This window comes from Suncus etruscus, chromosome X, assembly GCF_024139225.1.
Source record: "Suncus etruscus isolate mSunEtr1 chromosome X, mSunEtr1.pri.cur, whole genome shotgun sequence".
Taxonomy (NCBI): Eukaryota; Metazoa; Chordata; class Mammalia; order Eulipotyphla; family Soricidae; genus Suncus; species Suncus etruscus.
This window is the reverse complement of record NC_064868.1, coordinates 110,125,797-110,151,387: the sequence shown is the minus strand read 5'-3', so window position 1 is coordinate 110,151,387 and position 25,591 is coordinate 110,125,797. Positions and strand designations below refer to the sequence as shown.

Genomic DNA, 25,591 nt, shown 5'->3' with positions numbered 1-25,591 from the left:
GCCCAAGAGTCTCCTACTTGGAACACTTACTAAAGGAACTCTGATATTTCATAATCTAAGTTGTATGGGTTGAGCTGGAGAATACTGGCATGAGAAACTATTGGTGCTTCAAGTTCCAGAAGTCATTTCTATCATGTAGTCCAAATGGAGTATGACATAATTACCTGTCACCCGAACCCTAAACTTTGTCAATACCTAATGAGACTTCCAATTTCCCTTTCACACGGCAAGTGTTTTGCCCTGGGCATCTATGGTCAGGTATTAGGGACAGGTCTAGGCTCAGCCACTTCAAGTAAATGATTTTCAATTAGAGAATGGCCGAGTGAATTGCAAATGCAATGTGTTAATCAGTACACGGACTGTATACCCACACACAACATACACACAAGTGGTAAGATAATCCTATGGCTCCTAAAGATCAGAATCTGGGGTTTGAGGCCTGGGAGATCAGATAGAGCGTATGATGTTTTGCATGAAGCCAACCAGGATAAGATCCCCGGCACCACATAGAGTCCCCAAAGCTCTGCCAGGAATGATTGCTGAGTCAGACCTAGGAATAAGCCATAGAACTCTTTGGTGTGACACTACAAAATTCTAATAAAAGGGTGGGGTCAAATCTCAGCTACAAGACCTGAGTGATCTGTGAAGCACAGAGAAGAAATCAATTATTTGATAGATCCCCAAACAATACAAAATGTTGGGCCCAGAGAGTTCAGAGACATAGTACCGAGGATAATGTGTTTGTCTTGCACTCTGTATACTCTGGTTTGATCCTGAGTACAGCATATAATACTGGAACCCAAAGAGATCCCTGAACACAGCCAGGAGTAAGCCCTAGCCACATCCAGATGGTGGCACACACACAGACACACACACACACACACACACACACAAGGAAAACAAATAAAAGAGAAAAATAATCTGCAGTTATATTATGTATTAGAAAATGCTACAAATCAATTTGAGCAAAACAGAAGGAACTAAATGGAGACTGGTATTCTAGGGGCACACTAGGTGATGCTTGGGGGTTACTCCTGGCTATGCGTTCAGAAATCGCTCCTGGCTTGGGGGACCATATGAGATTCCGGAGGGGGGGGTCAAACTGCCGCCGTCTGTCCTAGGTTAGCAGATGCCTTATGACTGTGCCATATCTCAGGCCCCTGGAGTCTAGTTTTCGATGAAAATGTAGTTTAGTAGTGGGCAACCTTTTTTTTCAACTGAGCCAAATCTCGCCAAAACCACGATTGAAATTTATTTTGAGAGCCACACAGGGCGCGCACTGACAGAGGCTAGGAGCAGAGTCCTGACTTCTGGAGCGGCCGCCCGGCACACAGAAGAGCCGCATTAAAAAGTGTAAAGGGGGCCCGGAGAGATAGCACAGCGGCGTTTGCCTTGCAAGCAGCCTATCCAGGACCTAAGGTGGTTGGTTCGAATCCCGGTGTCCCATATGGTCCCCCGTGCCTGCCAGGAGCTATTTCTGAGCAGACAGCCAGGAGTAACCCCTGAGCACTGCCGGGTGTGACCCAAAAACCAAAAAAAAAAAAAAAAAAAAAAAAAAAAGTGTAAAGGGCCAAATGTGGCTTTCCAGCCGCGGCATGACGACAACTGGAGATGAAAGAGTCCTGAGTTACTTCAAGTATGCAAATTACCACTTCCCATAGTTGGCCTCTAGAAACTTTCAGGAAATGGTCAGAACCTTGGCTATAATTGTGGGAGAACTTTTTTTGATTGTCAAAGATGGCAGGTTTCCAATTGAGTGTTGTTCTTTTCTTGAAAAGGAGCTAGAAGACAAATTAAGTTTGTAAACCTCTAATAGACAGGAATTTGCAAAACTGCAGCCAAAGTTTCCTTCCAAGGCAAACCCACACTCACAATCTGATTTTGTTTCTAACTTCTTTCCTTTTGAAAAACGTTGGACTTTTTCTTCAAGAGTTTGATTTTGTTTTTGTTTTTGTACAACACTCGGCAGCTCTCAGGGGTTGCTCCTGGCTCTGTGCTCAGAAATCACTCCTGGCACGCTCAGGGGATAACATGGGATGTCAGGGATCCAACCTGGGTCCCCATGGTCAGCAACATGTAAAGAAAACACCCTGCCACTTTCTTATCAGTCCGGCCTCTCTTCATAGTTTCACATTAAATCCACAGAGTTTCCGAAGCTCCCAGTCGTGTTTGAGGGTGAGCCTTTTGAAGAGGTACTCTCCCAAACCAGCCTGGGGGGGTCGTGAGCCTGCAGATGTTGTCTTGTGGTCCCCCATCTTTGATCAGTTTCACCTCCTCCTCCTCCTCCTTCTCCTCCCCCTCCTCCTCCTCCTCCTCCTCCTCCTCCTCCTCGTCCTCCTCCTCCTCGTCCTCCTCGTCCTCCTCCTCGTCCTCCTCCTCCTCGTCCTCCTCGTCCTCGTCCTCGTCCTCGTCCTCGTCCTCGTCCTCGTCCTCGTCCTCGTCCTCCTCCTCCTCCTCCTCCTCCTCCTCCTCCTCCTCCTCCAGGAAGGGGGTTTCCAAAAAGTCACAGAGATGGGGGGGATTAGGCCAGTGCTGGCAGAGCCCAGGCATGCAGACCCCACAGGGCTTGGTTCAGGTTCTTCCAGTAATCCTGCATTTTACCGCACTCATCCTGGGAAGGTTAATGCTCCTCCAAGAAGGGGGCACAGCTGCCACGCAGGTTTTGCCTCTTTAGGAGGCACTGGGCACCCTCAAGCTTCTCCTCCGCCAGCTCTTGCAAGAAGGGGCCCATGCCCTCCAATGCCACATAGTAGCGGCTGACATAGAAGCCCAAGAAGAGGTTAAGTGTAGGAGGCCCGTAGATGCATGTTCACCAGGCGGTGAAGCCTCCACTTCAGTGGAATAAATCTGAGGGATCTGGGAGTTTATGATTGCTCGGCAGTGAAAGCTGGAGCACCCAAATCAGAGCTGGGTGGTTCCCGGGGGAAGAGAGTGGTCCAGGAGTTGGTTCCACAGGTTGCAACTGGGAAAAGAAAGGCTGGAAAGGACGGTGGTTCGAGGAGTCCCAAGGTCTGTTTAGTCCAAACAATGTTGAAGCAAGATCGCTTAGCGTTCTGCGACCTAATGGTCAATTTTAAATGCCAAATTTTCCAGGGCTTCTGGAAGAGGGTTATCAGCGCCTTCTTCCCTTCCTCCGTACGTTCTTTTCTTCTTCCCTCCTTACTTTACTTCTTCCTTCCTTCCCTCCTTCCTTCCTTCCAACCTTACTTCTAACCTTCCTTCTTTATTTTTTCCTTCCTTCCTTTCTCCCTTCCTTTTCCTTCCCTCCTTCCATTCTCCCTTCCTTCCCTCCATCCCTTCTTTTCCCTTCCCTCATTTTCCCTCCGTCCTTCCCTTCCTTCCTTCCCCTTCCTTTCTTTCTTCCTTCTTTCTTCCTTCCCTCCTTCCATTCTCTCTTCCCTCCCTCCCTCCCTCCTTTTCCATTCCTTCCCTCCTTTTCCTTTTCCCTCCCTCCCTCCCTTCCTCTGTCCCTTCCTTTCTTCCTTCCTTCCTCCCTCCCTCCCTCCCTCCCTCCCTCCCTTCCTTCCTTTCCCTTTCTTCCCTTCCTTCCCTTCCCTTCCTTCCTTCCTTCCTTCCTTCCTTCCTTCCTTCCTTCCTTCCTTCCTTCCTTCCTTCCTTCCTTCCTTTTCTTCCTTCTTTCTATCCAAACTTTCATGAAAGCATGCAGTCTGCTTGTCTGTCTTTCAGAAGAGGAAGAGCTTTTCTAATATCTCATATGTTTCTGGTGTGTGTGTGTATGTGTGTGTGTGTATGTGCAGTCCTTAGAATATAGCTGGATTTCTTATTGTGCTGTAGTTTAGTGGTATACAGTCAAGGTGTTAGCCTGTTCTAGGCTGTCTCAGGCATCTCTTTACCTAGGTATAAGATGGCCATCTTCTTATATTTAGGTCACTTTAATTCATTTTTTCTCTATGTGTGTTTTTTGTCTCTATTACCGTATTTCCACTTCTTATAAGGAGAGTAGTCGACTACTGGATTATTACCCATTCTAATGCCCTCATCTGAAGTAATTATAGCTATAATTATATTATTTCCAAGCAAGGCTATATTACGAGGTATTGGAACTTAAGACTTTGTCATGTGAGTTCTTAGGAAACACAATTCAACCCATAAAACTCCTAGGCATAGTTTCATTTTAATGTACTGAGACCTATGAAATGAAGAATAGGATTATTAAAGTTCTTAGAACTCTTTCTTATGCAGAACATAAATGAAATTGTGAATCTTAATACTGGCAATTGCTAGCTATGGAATATTAAGCAAGATTCTTCCACTCTCTGTGCCTGTTTTACATCTACAAAATAAGGATAATTGAATGAAGCCATATCTGAAAACACACTTATAAGAGAACCACTTTCAAATTTTAAAGCAATTTGTATCCTTTTTACCCTTATTGAGAACAATGAAATGCATTTGATCAGCATTAAAAAGGCAATTTTACTGAACTGTTTACCAAATAAAATACAAGTGCACAATATAAGAAAGTGCACAATTTTAATCTTTATTACCAGTAAGAGACAGATTTTATTTATGTTATTTATATGATTATTTATTTGCAGAGTTAATGCATGTTGGAGGCCTGGATTCTACTCCTAGGACTGTATGATCTCTTCAATATTGCTGAGAGAGATTCTTGAGTACAGAGCTGGGAGTAATCCCCTGGCACCTCTGGTTGTGGCCCACCTCATAACAACATTATTTATTTGGCATATAGGACATAAAACTAAAGAAATAAAAGACTCTATGGCTCAGTTCTTTTTGTTTTTGTTTTATGTTTTTGTTTTTGGACCACATCCGGTGATGCTCAGGCATTACCCCTGGCTGTGCGCTCAGAAATCGCCCCTAGCTTGGTGGACCATATGGGACGCTGAAGGATCAAACCACGTCCGCACTAGGTTAGCATGTGCAAGGCAGATGCCCTACCACTTGCCATCACCGCTTCAGCCCCAGCTCAGTTCTTTCTAAACCTAAGTTTCGATTATCTCCACAGTTTAACTGAATAAATCAAGTACAGATTTATTAGTATAGAAGTCAATCATATAATATACCAAATATTTGAAAGATAAATCTGCATTTTAATTATTTGTAGTAATTTTATCTAAGCATTCTTGTTTTATAAAGAAGAGAATGCAGCCTTAATTTCTAAAGATGTAAAATACTGAACTAACAACATAGATTCAGCAGTGTACATTTCAGTTGAGTGTTAGCACAAATTTTTCATAATTACATGTATTGTACTATAGCTCATTTATGGAGCCATTTCTCTAATAATCTTTTATATTTTTGAGAAGCTAGCAATAAAGATGCAACAGCATCAATTTCAGTTGAAAGTTACCACAAATTTCGCATAATTATATTGTGCTATAGTTAGTTTATGGTGTCTTTTTTCTGATAATATTCCTATATTTTTGAGAATCAGTCTGTACCTTAAATTAGGATAAGCTTTATTGTTGATGCAATATAATGACTGTATATGTAGTAGGATATCTTTTATATTTCAAATGTCATGAAATTATAAGTTTAGTTGTTAACTGGGATAATCTAACCTGTTATTTCCAACTTGAAATCAATGGAGTAAATTGATTTTAATTAAATATTGATAAAATCTTGGAAAAATATGAAAATAAAAACAGTAACTTAGTTTGAAATACCATATTAGTTTCTTATACTATAGAGAAAATTATCCAGAATTGAGCAATTTAAAGTTAGTTGTGAGTACATAGTATAAGAGGTAAGGTGCTTTTGCTTGCCTGTGGCTGACCCCAGTTAATGCCTGGCACCACATATTATTCATGAGCACTATCAGGTATCAATCCTGAGCAAAGACATTGAAATTATCCCTGAGTACCACCAAGTCTAGCCTTTAAAGTGCCCCCAAATTAAGACAAAATAAAGAAATGAACATTAATTATCTCAGAATGTCTACGTCTTAGGAATTTGGATATGGTAAAGCTAGATGCTCTTAACTCTCTTTCACAAGAATATAATAAAGTAGGGCCAGAGAGATAGCATGGAGGTAGGGCATTTGCCTTGCATGCAAAAGGATAGTGGTTAGAATCCCGGCATCCCATATGGTCCCCTGAGAATGACAAGAGCAATTGAGTGTAGAGCCAGGAGCACTGCGGGGTGTGACCCAAAACCAACCCCCACAAAAAGGATTCCACTATAGAAGGATTCCCTTCCAGTTTCATTTGTTATTGGTAGTTGTGATACATTCTTCCAAACTCTTAGTGGAGATGAATGCCTTAAAATAAAAAGGGAAATGAATGAAGTGTCCATAACACTGGAGCATGAAAATATGTTATGTTCCATGTAAAAGGGAGATTGAAACTTGATATGCAAATGCTCAGAGAGATAGTACAGAAGTAACAGTCTTAGATTGCATGTGGCAGACTAGATTCAATTCCTGGCAACTTGAACACAGCCTAGGATAAACTTAAGGTAACCTTAAGCACTGATGTTTCCCAAAAGCCACATTTTTAAACATAAAAAATAAATTAAATCTAAAGCACAAATTAAAAATTAAATTAGAATTATGACTGTTAATTATTTAATCTTCCAACTGGGAGGTTATTTGGGGTTATTTTGTGAGCTCAATGTAATTACAAGGGATATTAAGGTGGAAGTGGAAGACAAAAGAAATAGTGTGAGAATAAAGTGATATGAGAAATAGAATGAAGGGATATAATATGAATCATCAAGAGTTGTGGATAGTCTTTATAAGCTGCAAAAGACAAGTAAATGAATTATTCTCTAGGACATTAACAAAGGCAAACAGTAATGTTGATGTCTTGTATTTACCCTAGTTAGATATGTTTCAAAGTTCTAATTTGTAGCTCTTGTTTATGTTAAGATAAAATATATACTTATGACTACTCCCACATAATATATAAATATGACTTAATATACTGTAATACTAATTTAAAGTACAAGGTTTATAATAATTTATTATAGCAGTATTGAGAAACTATTAAAACAGGAATTGTTGGATTGATATAGACTCAGCTATTTGTGGTGGTTAGCTGAAGACAATAAACAGCCTCTTCACACACGAAATCTGACAATCTCTAGATGCATATATATACATGCATATGCGTGTTCATACACATAATGTCACATTGTCTTGGAGATGGGTTAAGTTTTGATTAAACGTGACATTACACCACTATAATTTTATTTTATATTAATTTTCATTTGGAGTGATACCTGGCACTGCTTAGGGCTTACTCCAGTTCTGTATTGAATGATTACTTCTAGAATGCTCTGGCAAGCATTGGAGTACTGGAGATCAATCAAGTCAGCGTCAACAGCATGCAAAACAAGTGCTTGAAATTCTGTACCATTGTTATGGCCATCCAAGATAATTTTATTTTTTTGGTTTTTCGGGCCACACCCGTTTGATGCTCAGGGGTTACTCCTGGCTAAGCGCTCAGAAATCGCGCCTGGCTTGGGGGGGGGACCATATGGAACGCCGGGGATCGAACTGCAGTCCTTCCTTGGCTAGTGCTTGCAAGGCAGACACCTTACCTCTAGCGCCACCTCCCCAGCCCCCATCCAAAATAATTTTAACATACATATTGTGTTGTTTTAATATAAATTAATGAGTCCTATTGTTGATCGGGGGTTGGTGAGGCCTTTCTGGGCTCTATGCGGCTCCTGTAGCTCCTATAGTGTGGCCAGTCTGAAGGTTGCAGGGTGAGGTCGGAGAGTTTCACAAGGCAGTCAGATGAAGTTTCAGGAGTCAGCCAGCTTTACTTCACAGTCCCTACTGCCATGCACATCTCCTCACATGGCCTCTTATACTAAGCCTTTTCCTTGCAGATACTTCTCTACTCCTACTGGCTCTCTCCGATCCCAGAAAAGCCTCACCATCCTACTACCAACTCTAGTACTCTAATTTATATTAAGACAACTGACCTTCGAACCTTGGATTGACTTGAATCCTGGACCTAAGAAGAAACCTCATTGATGGTGAGTGCTGTGACTTGACCCTTTGGTGGATTATCACCATGACAGCCCCCTTGAGCTGGACTGAATTTGTTTTGCCTTTCACTGGAACATCGGTGAATATGGGTCCTTTTGTGAATGGCTTCATGTTGCTCTGGTCTATCTGCCTGCATTTCTGTACATGCTGGGCTCCCTAGAGATTCTCCTGCACACATTCTACAAGAAGGGGAAAGAGTTGAAGATGCTGCCCAGAGATGCTGCCACTGTCTACCATTTTTTTCTCTATGAGAGGCACCTTTTACAAGGACCTCGAACCCCTAATCTGCAGCAGATTATCTAAGAGACTCCAGCAGCCTAACACAGAAGGTGATGATGGAGAAGATGGAGAATCCAAGACCAGCTGAAGACCAACAAAGAAGAAGATGCTTTTAGAACTTACTGCACCTGGGTTACCTCCAAAAAAATCAACTTTTTTTTCTAGGCCAATCTTTTGACTATTTGCATCAGTCATTTCTTACTAATTAAATTGAGTTTTATCTCTATGTATGATATTGTTTTGATTTTTTGCCTTACTGAAAACAGAAAATTTTGTATCTAATTTTAATAGTTGTTTGCGCAATTCTGGGGGAATGCATTTTAGAGTTTTGAATGTTCTCAGCTATCCTAGTGCATGTTTCCCACTTGCTGCGTTATATTGTGTATCTTACGTAATAATTTTATACATATATCTCTGTTGTATTCCTGTTACAGACTTATCAATAATGCTTCTGTAATAAAACAAAAAAGGTGGAGAATGTGGGTATCCCTCCCCCTACTTCTTATTTATCCCACCTGAATGATCAGAACTGCCCACACCTGGAATGGGCTGGTAGAGGAGTCTGCATGGGGGAGAGAGAAGGGGATAAGAAGAAGAGTTAGAGAGAGAAGTGTTTGAGAGACATCATCATCAGAGATTCAGCATCAGATTCAGCATTAGCAATTGAGCATCACCAAAGTGATCACAAACAGCTCAAAGGGAGACAGAAGCTGAGAGAGCCAGAAGGAGTAGAGAAGTAGCTGCTAGGAAAAGGCTTAGTATAGAGGCCATGTGAGGAGGTGTACATGACAGATAGGACTGTGAAACAAATCTGGCTGACTCCTGGAACTTCATCTGACTGCCTTGTAAATCTCTCCACCCTCACCCTCCAATCTTCAGATCGGCCAGTATATAGGGTCTACAGGTGCTGGGTCGAGCCCACAAAGGCCTCACCATTCCCCTACCAAATCTAGGACTCTTTAATTTATATTAAGATGACACATTGCATTATTAATTTTATTTTCCCTTTACCTATTTTTTTCATTGTTTCAATGATCAATACTAATATATATTTTGCTTGGATATTTTAGTGTGGTGCTAGGAGATTACAACATTTGTTGACTTCAGGGGCTCTAAATGGTAAATTCATCAGGATTACACTCAGCATATAGGTCAGAATAGCGAATCTCATATGAGCAAAGCAAACACTCTACACCTAGCTGTCTCTTAGTCCTTTAATTTACATTTTTGAGTGAAAGTAATATTCTATACTCAGGCATCCTAAAGCTGCTTTTCTTTACAGAATAGATATATCATTATAAGAATGACTAAAATTCTTATAATGAATAAAAAAGTTATTGTGAGATTACAGAAAGTTCTCTTAATTTCTTATGGTACTCAGTATCAGAATTTTGGAATAATAAGCTGATTTTTCAGCAACTATTCACAAGAATGTCAGGTATTTCTAAAAATATCAGCTCTTATTTGAAGTTTACTACGTTCCTGAGTAGTTCTAAATTTAGACATGTATAGGTAATTTTCAACTGAAAAAATATATACTTTTCCCCAGATTAGTTATGAGTAATATTAGTTGTGATAAATACTGAAAGCAAACAATGTGCTCTGAGATTTATCTGAAAATTGACAAGTTGGCAAGGATTCAAATGGGAAATACTTTTACTTTATAAGAAAAGCAAAGTGCGCATAAATTTTTTATTTCCTCATAATAAGGAGTTACAAGACCAACTAGAACATTAGCAAAAATAATTTACATATAGTCATATTCTTTTTTTAACTCTTAAGTATTATTTATTTATTTATTTTGGTTTTTGGGCCACACCCGGCGGTACTCAGGGATTACTCCTGGCTGTATGCTCAGAAATAGCTCCTGGCAGGCACGAGGGACCATATAGGACACCGGGGTTCGAACCAACCACCTTTGGTCCTGGATCAGCTGCTTGCAAGGCAAATGCCACTGTGCTATCTCTCCGGGCCCATATAGTCATATTCTATCCCTCAATAAAATGGAATACTTTATTGAAATTGCTTTGAACTAAGATAATTTTAAAACAAAAACACTTAATTTTAAAAATATAGTCAAAACACCACTTTTGTTTATAGTTTTTATTTTTTAAATATAAATTCTTTATTTAAACACCATAATTCAAAACATGATTGTAATTGGATTTCAATCATAACAGAACACCCATCTTCATCAGTGCAACATTCCCACCACCAATGCACTCCCCTCCCTCCTTCCCATCCCCTGCCTCTATTTGAGACAGGCATTTTACTACAGTTATTTAGTTTTTAAGTTTAGTAAGCTGTTCTTTTTCTTTTCAGTAAGCTGTTATTTTTCTTTCTTTCTTAAAGGTAAGTGTTAAAAATACAGTAATAATGGTGTGAGAGTGGCAATCACCATTGTTTGCATAAGACCAGCAAAATATGGGGAAAATGGAAGAAAAGTACCTTGGCCTAATTACAAGGAGGCTTTATTGCATAAGACCGACTCTGGGCTCCAGGCATACCAGGCTACTCAACCCCTGAGTCATTCTTTGTGGTCCTGGTGAAACTTTTTCTCACATTAGCTATTGTTGCTGTCAGATTCCTGTAGTTAAATATTCTAGTTTCTGTGCATTTCTTTGATCGAGTCAGGTTGATGTGGAGCATCCTTTAGTATCACTTCACTATTAGATGAGGAGAGACCTGCTCTGCAAGCAGATTGTTGCTTTTGTTAAGTCGTCTGGGTGATAAGAGAGCACTCCTTAGAGTAAGTGAATGCCAGAGCAGTGGTAGGATTTTTCCCGGGTAGAGGTTTACTTCCTGGTAATGTTATAGAAAATTGTGGTTGTTTCCATAGATGGTATCCATGGTTCAGGGGTGTATGGGCAATACCCACTCTTCTGAGGCCTGAGCCAAGTTATTATGCCAATGTTCAGGGTATAAGGCCCAACTGCAACAAAAGTTGTGTTCCCATCTCTATTAGATAAGAACTTGTTTGCATGTGCGATATTTTCTCATTTTAATGTGGCTATGCAAAATAGGAAGAATGCCACAAGTTATTATTGGTACATCTGGGGGCTGAGGGAACAAGTCCAAAATTCCCCATAACTTGGTTCTAACATTAATTCTAAAAAATCTCTTCTACCAGAAATCCTTATTGAACAGATCCCAAAGGGGGGGGGGGGAACAAACAATAAAAACCAGTAGACAAAATTGTCACTATATAAGAGGATATTCAAAAAGAGTTATAGATGTTAAGGGAATACATCTAAGATATACAAAGGAGATACACATGTTCATTTTATATCTTCAGAAATAGTCAGGAGGGAGGGTGTTGAATCTGGGACACCACTTTGCTCTGTGATTTGGCCATCTGGAGTCTGCAAAATACTCCCAGCAGTCCCGTATCAGGGAATGTCTTTGAGTGGGGGCTTCTCAGAAACTGAGTATGGTAGCAAGCACAGAAACACAGTGAAGAAAGGTAGAGGATAGGAGGCCGCTGAGAGTAGATTAAGAGGAACAGAGTATTGGTGTCTTCTCAGGGTGAGAGTCTATTTTTTCAATTTGGGAGCTGGCTGGCAGCTGGCTTGAGTGAGGATAATGATCTGCTTCATGAGGAGCAAAGAACTATTCTCCATGCTGGCAAGGTTTGCGACCCGTCCCAGAGAGGAAGTTAGTTCCTTAATTGTGTTGGAAGCCGTAAGTTTGCTAGTGCTCCTAACCCCAATCCATTTGTACATGCGGGGTTTGGGGAAAGCCTGGGTTCCCCTTTAAACTGTTCCCCCGCACCAAACCTTGCTGGATCCCTGGGCCAGGGCTCAGAGAATCCCTGAGTTCCAGGAGGAAGGAGAGGGAAGGCTGTTGGTAGGGAGGCCAAGCACCATAGTCTCCCCTAAGCTTTGCAAAAGGGCCTTTGGCCTGGAGCCATACTATTCCCCATGCTGTCAAGGCTTCCAACCTGTCCTAGAGAGGAAGTTAGTTTTCAGTTTTAAAATAAAATATTTTTATCATTTTTCCTGCCTGTAGTTTTGTTTTAAGCACAGGATTTTTAATTAAAATAAATAAATTTTATATTTGTATGTTCATAAATTTTTCTCCCTCCTCATTTTTTCTTTCTTTCTTTCTTTCTTCTTTTTTCTTTCTTTATTTCTTTCTTATTCTTTCTTTTCTATTTCTTCTTTCTTTCTTCCTTTCTTCTTCCTTTCTTCATCCTTCCTCCCTTCCATCCTCCCTTCTTTCCTTCCTTCCTTCCTTCCTTCCTTCCTTCCTTCCTTCCTTTCTCTTTCTTTTTTTCTTTCTTTGTTTTTCTTTCTCTTTCTTTTTTTTTTTGGTTTTTGGGCCACACCCGTTTGACGCTCAGGGGTTACTCCTGGCTATGCGCTCAGAAATCACCCCTGGCTTGGGGGACCATATGGGACACCGGGGGATCGAACCGCGGTCCATCCGCTTGCAAGGCAGACACCTAACCTGTAGCGCCACCTTCCCGGCCCCTTCTTTCTCTTTCTTTCCTTCCTTCCTTCCTTCCTTCCTTCCTTCCTTCCTTCCTTCCTTCCTTCCTTCCTTCCTTCCTTCCTTCCTCCCTTCCTCCCTCCCTCCCTCCCTCCCTCCTCCCTCCCTCCCTCCCTCCCTCCCTTCTTTCTTTCTTTCTTTCTTTCTTTCTTTCTTTCTTTTTTCTTTCTTTCTTTCTTTCTTTTTCTTTCTTTCTTCTATCTTATTTTCTTTCTTTCTTCTTTCTTGCTTTCTCTTTCTTTCTTTCTTTCTTTCTTCTTTCTTTCTTTCTCCTCTTTCTTTCTTTCTTTCTATTTCTCTGTCTCTCTCCCTTCCTTCCTTTCTTTCTTCATCCTACCTCAGTACTATCAGTCTCGCCCCATTCATATCATATATGTAAACTAGATGAAGAGGAAAGCTGGAGTGATAGTATAGTAGGTAGAGTATTTGCTTTGTACGCAGCATATCCTTGTTGGATTTCCACCACCCCATATGGATCTCTGACCACTTCCAAGAAAGATCCTTCAGTGAAGATCTAGGAATAAGCCCTGAGCACTACAAACAACATGTTTGCCTGTGTCCACTTGTTATTATCCTAACGCAGAACTGGAAATAAGTATTGAGTACAGTCAGATATGACCTAAACCACTGCCCCCATACACATCCACAAATGTTTATATTTTAGATTTTCATCACCTTAAATTTTACATGCGTAGGTTTCACAATGATTGCATATTATATAATATGCCTTGGTATACTAAATTATGCTGTAAAGCTTCACTTACTTCCTAGTAACTCTATAGTTGCTTTATCAGAAGCAGACATAAACATGTTTAGAAATATAACAAGAAATAATGGTAAACAAATGGTAAAAATTCAGTGATTCTAGGACAAGAAAGAGAGTAAACCACAGTCCCTGTTTCAATGATCCCTGAGAAGAGTCAGGAATAAGCCCAGAATAATACTAGTGTTAAACAAAAATTTTTATTATTTGAATGTTTTTCCTTATATTATTATCTTATGAATGATCCTATGTTAATATATGCATATTATATACATGCATGGCCACATTCAGCAGTACTCAGTCCTTATTCTTGGTAGGGTTTGGGAGAGCATATGTGGTGTCAAAATCGAACCAGTTTGGCTATATACAAAGCAGGTGCTTATCCATAGCAATAGCTGTCTTGCCTAAGGAATTTTTTTTTTGGTTGTTGGGCCACACTCGGCGGTGCTCAGGGGTTACTCCTGGCTGTCTGCTCAGAAATAGCTCCTGGCAGGCACAGGGGACCATATGGGACACCGGGATTCGAACCAACCACCTTTGGTCCTGGATCGGCTACTTGCAAGGCAAACGCCGCTGAGCTATCTCTCTGGGCCCAGGAATTTTTTAATAATTAAAAAAAATGGTTTGCCACAGAGATTGGCACACATGAAAACCTGTGCTGTTGCAGATGCAGGGAAAAAGGACACTCATTTACTGCTTTTGGAAATGTTGAGTTGTCTAGCCTTATTTGAAAACAATATGGATTTTACTCAAAAATAGATATTGAGATCCCATATGAGCCATATACTTGTCCTTGGTATATCTGCTTGGAGCCAAAAAAAACCCAATGCAGAAAATAAACACCTACACTCTTATATTCATTGCAGCACTATTAACAATGTTAACAGTAGCCAGCAGCACATGTATTTAAGACTAGATGACTGCATAAAAATACTATGTTACATCTAAACAGTAGAATTAAATGCAATTGTTAGAAAAAAAACTTGAAGTCATGAAACTTGCTCACACTTGCATAGATATAGTAAGTATTATGATAAGTGAAATGATTCAGAGGTACAGGGATAGATATAGAGTGACAACAACAACACTCTTTTATGGGTTATTTATAAAATGATTATATAGAAATAATATGTAAAGGGAATCTATATGAAGACTAAGAGGACTGATTTATGGTAGGAAGTTTGTCACAAAAATGGAAGAAAGTAATTGGGGCAAAGACTAAACTCCTAATTCAAAGATAGTTAGAACTGATTGGTTGCTAGAACTGATTGGTTAGAACTAATTGGGTGCTGAATGGAGGTAAAATGACATCCATGTACCCTTTAAATAACATTATTGTACACCATGGTGATAAAAGTAAAGCAAAGAATGATAGAGAGAAGGAAAATGAGTGCCATAGAAGCAGGTGAGTGGCAAAGGGTGGATGGAAACTTGGGACATTGGTGGTAGAAAATGTACATTTGTGGAGGTATCAGTGCTGGATATTTTATGATTTAAACTCATGAACAACTGTGTAACTAAAAAAATAAATTTTGACAAATTGGGTATGATCTGAACTAAAAGTGCTGTTTTATACCTTAAATAATTAAACATGCATATCTACAGCTACATCAGAGTTGCTCTGGAAAAATCAGTCAGCAACTGGTTCCATTATCCAATTGCAATACAAAAATTAGAGAATTGTTAATTTTAATATATTGATTTTAAACTTTGTTTACTTGTGTGATTGAAATCACAGATATTTTTCAAGTATTCAGGTGGTATTTATCTCTTTCAATATGCTAAGCATCACAGAGATCTATTTACTTTCATGTTACTAAAAGAAGCTTATGAGGCAGATTACTATATTATTCCTTTCTCTTTAAAATATATATTTCTACTTACAATGAATTTCAAATTATCCCTATAGCAAAGTGGTCTCAGCTGATATATATAGTATTACATTTTTAAAATAAAAATACCCCATAAAAATTAGGGTTAGTTTTAAGGCTAAAAAGTCATATATTATATATTATTTTGTATATATGTGTATATATGCAATTTATCTTAAAACAATTTACTTTGAAAACTACAAACAATTCTTAAAGTAATTTTAATTTTATTTTATTGAAACCACTGTGATTTACAAAGTCCTTCATAATTGGATTTCAGACATATAGTGAATGAGGGCCATTTCCACCATTTGTGTCAACCTCTCTCCACCAATGTTCCCAGAGTACATCATACACCACCGCCCTTCGGCTCCTGGACTGTCAGCGTAATAGACCCATTTTTAGTTTAAATCATGATAGTTTGGGTCTCTTGATTCTATTGTTGTTCACGTTGGCTTGGATATTTAATTCTGTCATTTATTAACTCCATCAGTGCACCTGAGACCACTTGACCCTTGTCCCCTCTCCTTTATTTTTACTCCTATTAATTTTACTGATAAATGCAGAAATATGAGGTAAAAACAAAGTAACTGGTGCCCCAAGGCAAAGGTGGGACCCCCTATCTAAAAGATATAAAAAAGGGGTGGCTGTTTCTTGCATAGGAACAGCAAAAGTTGGAGAAAATATAAAGAAAAAAAAACTTTGGACTAAAAACAGGATGTTCCTACCCATAAAGCCTGAGACCAACTACAAATTCTGGTCATACACAAGTTGTCTAATTCCAAAGATTTTCTCATGATCACAAGAAAAGTTGTCCTCAATCACAGTCGTTGCAGTCAGGCTTCAGCAATTACAGACTCTGGTTTTTGTACAGATCTTATGTGGAAGTTAGGGTGTCATGAAGTGTCATCTCATTATTAGGTGGTGAAGCAGGAAAACATATCATGAAAGCAAGTCATCAGGGTATCATATGACTTGGAACAAATCTATGGAGCATATACTATGGAGCAAGTAAGTGCCAGGGCAACATTAGGGCCTTCCCCAGTTTGTTACAAAGATTGGATCCAACATTCAGAGATGAATGGCAGATGTCCAATTGACTGAAGCCTACGTAAAGTCACTAGGACAAATATTGAGGGTGAAAAGCCCTCTTGCAATAAAAAGTTTAGGAGTTCCTATCCTTATTAGATAAAAAAACATCTTTGTATAAATAAGATTTCCCCATTTCAATGTTCCTGGCAAAAAGGGACAATGCCACAGTATACTACTGTGCATATATGGGTGAAAATAACAAGTTAAGCTATCCCTATAACCTGGTTCTAACATGAATTCCAAACCCAAGAGAAATTTATATATTAGAATTTCCTACTAAACATATTGAAAAAAGGGGTAGGGAGTACTACCCCTATATTAGCAAATACACAATAAGAATAATACCTATTCAAGAAATACACATAAAGAAATATAGATATCCTCTTTACGTTTTTTAAATAGTCTGGGGAGAGGGATAAAATCCAGAGCACAGCTACAGCCTGCGACATTGTCTTGTGAATCTGAAAAATGGATCGCAGCAGTCATCGATCCGGAAATGTCCTCGAGCAAAAAGTGTCTCTCAAAAGCTGAATCTGGTAGGAACAACAGGTAGTGACCAAAGGGAGGTGGGAGAAAAAGCCTGCAAAGAGCAAATCAGTAGTAGAGGTGGCAGCAGCTTGTTTTGGGGCAGAGGCAGGGCTGAGCTGGGAGGTTGTTCTGTCACTTTGGGAGCTGGCTGGCAGCAGTTTGGATTGGGAATAACGTTCAGCTTCCTGAGGAGTTAAAAACTGAGGATAAAAAGGGTTAAATAGGGAGAAATAACAAATCAGGAGTGAAAGCAAAAGGATAGAAAATGATTTGTAAAGTAGTACGGGGAAAAGGAAGGGTTATATTTGACAGTGGGAAGGAATATATACAACATAGCAGATTTTATGTACAAGACAGACAGACATTAGACAGACATAGAGGTTGTAACCACACACACACTCTCAAACACATATACAGAGAAAGAAGATCAATCCATAGGTTGCTGTTGAAAAATAAAAGACCAGGGGAGAATGGGTCAGGGGGCTTAAAATATATAAAGGTGGTTTTCCAATTCCTAGGCAAATCAGCATTAATGAAGGTAAACTTTGCTAATACAACAAAGGTTTCCTGGGTTAGATTGTGCATAGAACATACTTTTTAAAAATAATAATCTCTTTATTTAAGCACTATGTTTACAAACATGTTTGTAATTGGGTTTCAGACATAAAATGCACACAATATTCACCAGTGCAAATTCTTCAACATCCATGTCCTCCATTTCTATCCTCTCCCATGCCCTAGCTGTCTTCGAGACCATGCTTCTTTCATGAAAGCAAACAGAAAAACATGGGAATTATGATATAATAGTAAAGTGAACTGAATTCAATTAATAGTAAATTGAATTGAACATAATAGTAAACTTTAATTGAAAATAAATTGCAAAACATACTCAATAAATGAGCACTGTAGTGAGAGTCTATGACATGTCATTTCCTAAACTCATGATTTCTTTGGACATAACCATTAGATCATATTAACAGGCATAAACAAGTGGAAAATTAATAGATTAGAATGTGTCGAGACATTATCAGAATGAGCACTGTATTTGAAGTCTAATATAATATAGCACTGTAATTAGAAACTAGGGCAACCAACATATATATATATATATAAATATATATATATATATATATATATCTTCCAGAAGCAGTGTAAACAAAAGATTAAAGAGTTATTATAGATATTCAACTTAATACACTAAAACATTTTATTTTTGGTTTTTGGACCCCGCCTGGTGATATACAGGGGTTACTCCAGGCTATGCGCTCAGAAGTCACTCCTGGCTTGGGGACCAGATGGGACACCAGGGGACTGAACCACAGCACATCCTAGGCTAGCGCATGCAAGGAAGACACCTTACCACTTGTGCCACATCTCCGAACCCAGTACACTAAAACCTTCTTATAGGGAGCACTGTAGTGAAAGCCCATGGCTGCTTCCAAACACATTCTATACCTGTTTCTGTGGGTAAAATCATTAGAACATTATTATATACATCTATAAAGAGCAGTTAATTGAACAATGGCTCAATCTACCCATTGCTGTAGGTCACTTTGAAGAATATAAAATAATTTAATCTTTTTTGTTTTGTTTTGTTTTTTTTTTGTTTTGTTTTTTGGGTCACACCCAGCGGTGCTCAGGGGTTACTCCTGGCTGTCTGCTCAGAAATAGCTCCTGGCAGGCACGGGGGACCATATGGGACACCGGGATTTGAACCAACCACCTTTGGTCCTGGATCGGCTGCTTGCAAGGCAAACGCCGCTGTGCTATCTCTCCGGGCCATAAAATAATTTAATCTTTTGTTTTCTCTAAGTCTACTCAGTTTCTTTACTTCTCCTCTCTATACTCTTGAGCCAACGGTGTTTTAGGCCAGTACCATTTAGACAACTGTGCTCCTTTTTGCAGTTATTCTAAATACCACATACCTACATATAATTGATGATAATTCTGTATTTACCCATTTCCTGGATTACTTTATTTAACATAATACTTAACATAATATCTTCTAGTTCCATTTGTTGCTGCACATTGTTTAAATGTATCATTTCTAACAGATATGTAAGATTCCATTGTATATATGTACCACATCTTAATGATAGACTCATCTGTTGTTTGGACAATGGTTGATTCAAGTCTTAGCTATACTATTGAGTGTTGCAATGAATAGCAGTGTGCATTCCTCCTTTTGGGCAAATGTTTTTCTGTCCTGTGGATATATATATTAAAAATGGAAGTTGCTGGATCATATAGCAGATCAATAATGAGTTTACTGAGAACCCTCCATACTTTTTAACATAGGGGATGGACCAGGCAACATTCCCATCAACAATGGATGAGAGTTCCTTTCTCACCCTGCCAACAGAAATTGGCCCCTGTATTTTGATCTGTGCCAACCTCACTGGTGTAGCATAATATCTAAGTATTGTATAGACTAGGATTTCCATAATATAAGGATTGATGGATATTTTTTGTGTTTCTATTGTACATCTATTGATCTTCCTCAGAGAAGTGTCTGTTTATTTCTTCTCATCATTTTGATGGGGTTTTTAGGTTTTGTGGAGTTAACCTTTGTAAATAATTTACATATCCTAGATATCAAATGTATATCAGATGTGTGAGTGCAAAAATTTCATCCCATCCAGTTAGCTGTCTTCTAATTTTAGCTCGTGGTTCTTTTGTCATACAGAAATGTTTTAGTTTTATATAGTTTATTTATTCAGTTTTGATGCTACAGCTATTGCCATTGGCATCCATTCATAGAAGACTTTATTGAAGTTTAAGTTTCAGAATATTCTTCCTATTTTTTCCTAGATGTACTTTATGGATTTGGGTCTAATTGAATTTTGTGTAAGGTGTGAGATACGGATCAATGTTTAATTTCTTACAAGTAGATATTCAATTGTTCCAACACCATTCGTTGAAGAGACTGCCTTTATTCCATTTAAAATTATTGGCTCCTTTGTCAAATATTATTTGATCATATACTTGGAGTTTATCACTGAATATTCTATTCTGACCCATTAGTCTGAAAAAAATTATCTTTTTTCAAATACCATGCTCTTTTTATCACTTTGGTTTTTGTAGTAGAGCTTCAATTTAAGTACGGAGATGCCTCCCAGTTTCTTGTTTTTTAATATGAATTTGGCTACCCTAAGTATTTTATGATTCCATACACACTTTATAAATGATTGTTATATGTTCTTGAAAAATGTTGTATGAATTCAATAGGGTTTGAGTTTGAATTTAGTCTATATGGTAGTTTTGATGATATTGATTCTTCTAAGCCATGAACACGGAACGTTCTTTCTTTTCCTTAGCTCTTCTTCAATTTCTTTCTGAAGTGTTTTTGATGTTTTCATGCTGTAAGTCTTTCATATCTCTTGTTATGTTGATTCGTAGGTGCTTGATAGTTTTGGACACTATTTTAAATGAGATCGACTCCTTGATCTCTTTCTCCTCTGAGTTATTATTTGTATAAAAATGCAACTGTATTTTGTGTATTGGCTTTTTGCTGGCCACTTTGCTCTATTAGTTTGATTCTAGGAGGTTTTCTGTGACTCTATAGACTCTTTACTATAGACTCTTTGAGATTTTAGATGTATATCATTATGTCATCTGCAAACAGAGATAGTTTAATTTCCTCTTTTCCTTTGCCTTTGACTATTTAGTTTGATTAAAAAAGATAATTCTGTATCTGGTTCTTTCTATCTGACTGATTTTGTTTAACACAATGCCCTCTAATTCTATCCACATAGTGTTGAATTTCATCATTTCATCATTACTTTTCATAGTATTCATTTGTGTGATTATGTCAAGACATCAATATTCAGCCATTTGTGTTTGGACATTTTTCCATATCATTGTAATATGCATTGTAATGAACACAGGTGTCCATATATTCTTTTGAATTAGCATTTATGTATTTTGAAGAGAGATGCTAAGAAGCGTTTCACTGGGTTATATGGGAGTTCTAGGACTTTTTTTGAGAAATTCCCTTATTGTTTTCCATAGAGGTTGAAATAGATGGCATTCCCACCAACAGTGAATACACACACACACACATATATATACATATATATACACACATCATGTTACACTGATGGATAATATGTCATTATTATTTGGATTTACACAAATGTAATAATATCTGATAATAAGTACTCTTTCATATACCTGCCTACTAACCATCTGAATGAATTCTTTAGGAAACTGTCCATTTTTTGGATGTGGTTAATGGTTTTTTTTTGGGGCGGGCACACCCGGTGATGCTCAGGGGTTATTCCTGGCTATGTGCTCAGAAATCACTCCTAGCTTAGAGTACCATATGGGATGCCGGCATATCGAACCACGGTCCATCCTAGGCTAGCGTGCAAGGCTGTTGGAGGCCCTTCAGTTAGAGAAAAAAATGGAGTTTCTGAAGCCTGAGTTAAAACTATGTGACAAGCTGCACACTGCAGCTGCAGGCATTTCCTCCCACCCACCCACCCCCCGGACATAACAGAAAAGGGCTTAAGCATAAACCACAATATGCTTCAGTAAAGAGATGTGTAAACAGGCCTGAGTTAAGACTAGATCTGAAACACTGTTGCAAGGGACCTAGCTGAAAAACAACTGCAAGGGACTTAGCTGAAAAGCCACGTATAGTTTGTGGTTAAAAGATAGCTCTGTAAACTTTAACTTTGAAAAACAATATTCCTGTGGAAAATTACTACCCCCTACCTTCCTTGTTTTGCTCATGGTATATAAGCTTGTTTTTCCCTCATTAAAGTGGACTCTTGATCGAATCCTCGCCTTGAGTCTCATTATTTTCCCAGCCCCTCTTTTCATTTCAGGTCGGATCCTCTTCGTGACTCGTGACTCCCCAATTCTCCTGCAGGCAGGGGTCCCGGGGGGGGGGGGTGGGGTCGCACAAGGCAGAGATACCTTACCGCTTGCACCACTGCTCCCACCCTGGTTAATGGATTTTTGATCTTGAGCTTTGTGAGCGTTTTATAAATCTTGGATGCATTCCTATTATTTTCCTTTTATGAAGATGAAAATAAATATGAGTTAATTTGCCCCAAATATTCCAATCATTTTGGGAGGCATTAACACAGTATTGTAGCATATTTTTGGTATCTCATGTTAAAACATATATGTTGCCGTATATATTATAAAATATATCAGCTTGACTGTTATTATGTAAAGTGTTTCTTAAATTATGATTGCCAGAACTGAAAATCATATACAAGTGTGGTCTATACAGGCAAGATTAGTTGTTTCCCTATTTAAAGCACTCCACTCTTATTAATATAACTTAAATATAAATTGTCTTTAAGTTTGTGGGTCACACCCTTAGTCTGTAAGCACTTTTTTCTGATCCTGTACAAAAGTATGACTCCTGTAGGTGCCCAGAACATCAATAATGTGCCAAGAATTAGTTAATTTATGCAAGGAAAGCTTCTTATACTGTCTCTTCAGCTCCTAACCCACTTTTTAAAGCTGGCTCGATTTTATATATTTTAACCCCAAATGTCCAAGCCTCTCTTTATTTTTAAAATATAAGTAAAATACTATTGTTGTAACCAATGTCTTTTCCATTCTGTACCTGCATAGTTAAATCTTTGATTCCAAATCCAGGAATTTATGTTCATTCTTATAATTATTTACTTTTCATGTTCCACCTGTTATTTGACATATGTTCTTATTTCAACAGCTTTTTATCCTACACACATTTTTATGACATCTATTTGCATGTTAGATATTTTTACATATTTTAGAGAACTCACTATTAAAGTATTAATAAGATCAAATACAAGAGATCTTTATAATGATATTAGAGATCCTTTAGAAGTTTAGATTGATACTATGACATTTTAAATGGTATTAATCCCTTATGTGCATCCTTTGTTTTAATTATACAGCTAGTTTCTCATTTCCTTATCTTCAAAATTATCCAGTCCACATTTATCTAACTTTTAAAATGTGGTAAAAACTTCCTTAATTGTTTTACCTTGATGTTGTTGTTTTATATTTATTTTTAGATTTATATTATATACTTACATATTTATATTATATATTTTTATATTTATTAAAGCATCACGATCACAAAATTGTTCATGATTGAGTTTCAGTCATACAATGCTTCACTAAGCTTTACCAGGGCACATTTCCGACCACCAATGTTCCCAGTTTCCCTCTCACTGCCTGCTTTTCTCTTTATTCACTCTCTTTTTTTTTAATTGACATTGTGGTTTACACTATTGCTAATGAAGGAGAATCATGCATAATATTTTATCTCTTTCAGCACGAAGTTCTTGTCCAGAGTGATCAGTTCGAACTATCATTGTCACAGCTCTCGGTTTACTACACAAAATGAATTCAACACTCTTTGTGGCAAGCTTCTTACTATGGAGTTGTCCTCCTGGCCCTCTTCTCTATTGTCTCTGGATGTTTTGCCACACTACCTATTATTTTCCATATATCTCACAAATGAGTGATATTATTTTTGCCTAACCCTTTCCCACTTTTCACTCACTATAATAATCACCATATCCATCCATGTATAAGAAAATTTCACTTTTCCTAACAGATGTATAGTATTCCATTATATATGTAACACACTTTCTTCATCCACTCATCTATTATTGAGTACCTGGGTTGTTTTCGATTTCTAGCTATTGCCAAAAGTGCTGCAATGAATGTTCTAGTGCAGATGGCATATTTATATTGTGCTTTTTTGTCCCTAGAATATATCTCTGAGAGTGTTATTGCTGGATCATATGAAAACTTAATGTCTAGTATTTTTGAGGAATATTCACATTGGAATATGAAAGGCTGGATCAGTACACATTCCTACCATCAGTGAATGAGAGTCCCTTTCTCCCCTCAATCATGCCAATGCTGGTTGTTTTTGTTCTTTGTATGTATACCAGTCTCTGTATTGTGAGATGATATTGCATTGTTGTTTTGATTTGCATTTCCCTGTTGATTAGGGATGTGTACCATTTTTTTTTCATGTATATTTTGCTCATCTATACTGGTTCATTTATACTCCAAATTTTTGCATGGACTTAGATATTCTTTTCTTTCGATGTTCTCTCACTGCCTCGTTAGACATTGAACCCTCATCAAATGGGTATTGTATGAATAGTTTTTCTCATTCCATAGGTTGTCTTTGTATCCTCAGTTACTGTTTCCTTTAAGGTGCTCAAGCTTCTCAATTTAGTATAGTCTCATGTGTTTATTGTTACTTAAACTTGTACGGCCAGTGGTCTTTTAACCTTGAAAATGCCTTTAGCTTCCATGTCGTGGAGCTTTCTACTTATATACCTCTATGAACATTATGGTTCCAGCTCTTATATCAAGGTCTTTAATTCTTTTTTATTTGACCTTCATGAATGGTGTTTAAGAGAGGTCTGAGTTCATTTCTTTTTGCATGTAGTTGACCAGTTTTCCTTACACCACTTGTTGAAGAGGCTTTCCTTTATTCATTTTGTATTTATTGTTCCTTAATCAAAGATCAACTAATCATAAACCCATGGGTTCATCTCTGAATATTCAAGTCTATTCCATTGATATGAAGGTCTGTCTTTATTATAATACCATGCTGATTTATATTACCTTTTTAACTTGGGGAAAGTGATGCCTCACATCTTTTTGTCAAGTATTTTTCTTTGTTCTTCCAGGAATTCAAGGATGGTTTAACATATGCAAATCAATTAATATAGCATATAATATCAAAAAAGAAAAAACAAGAATCATATGCTCTTTTCAGTGGATGCTGAGAAATAATTTGCCAAGGTCTAGCAACCATTCATGATAAAAACTCTCAATAAGATGTAAATGAAAAAACTTTCCTCAGTATTGTAAAGCCATTTACCAAAAACCCATGGCAAGTATTATACTTAATGAGGGGAAAAAGCCTTTCCTCTATGATCTGACAAAAGAAAATGTTTCCCCTTCTTACTACTTACATTCTATATAGCACTGGAATTACTTACCCTAGAAATTAAGCAAGAGAAAGATATCAAGGATCAAGGGTATCCACATAAGAATCATGAAGTGAAGAGAATTGAAGTTCTCACTGTTTGCAGATGACATGATGTTGTTTTTACAAAATCCTAAAGACTACAAAAAAGCTTCCACAAACAATAATTTTGTATATTAACTTGGTAGACTACAAATGTAACACATAAAACTCCCTGTTTTTTCTGTACAAAATAATGAAAGATAAAAAAATATATTAAAAAACAACCCCATTCACAATTGTGCCTTAGAAAATCAAGAACCTTGGAGTCAACTTAATTATGAGGTAAAAGTCCTATAATAAGGCACATGAAAAAATGCTCCTCGTCACTAATCATCAGGGAGATGCAAATCAAAACAACGATGAGATACCATCTCACACCACAGAGATTGGCACACATCACAAATAATGAGAACAATCAGTGCTGTCTGGGATATGGAGAGAAAGGAACTCTTATCCACTGCTGGTGGGAATGCCATCTAGTCCAACCTTTATGGAAAGCGATATGGAGGTTCCTCCAAAAACTGAAAATTGAGCTCCCATTCGACCCAGCTATACCACTCCTAGGGATATAC

The 25,591-nt window shown here is 38.0% G+C and overlaps 1 pseudogene; it reads right to left on the bottom strand.

Annotated features, from left to right (window-relative positions):
* Positions 1 to 2,120: 2,120 nt before the first annotated feature.
* LOC125999006 (ferritin light chain-like) lies at positions 2,121 to 9,199 on the bottom strand (annotated as a pseudogene).
* Positions 9,200 to 25,591: the final 16,392 nt, after the last annotated feature.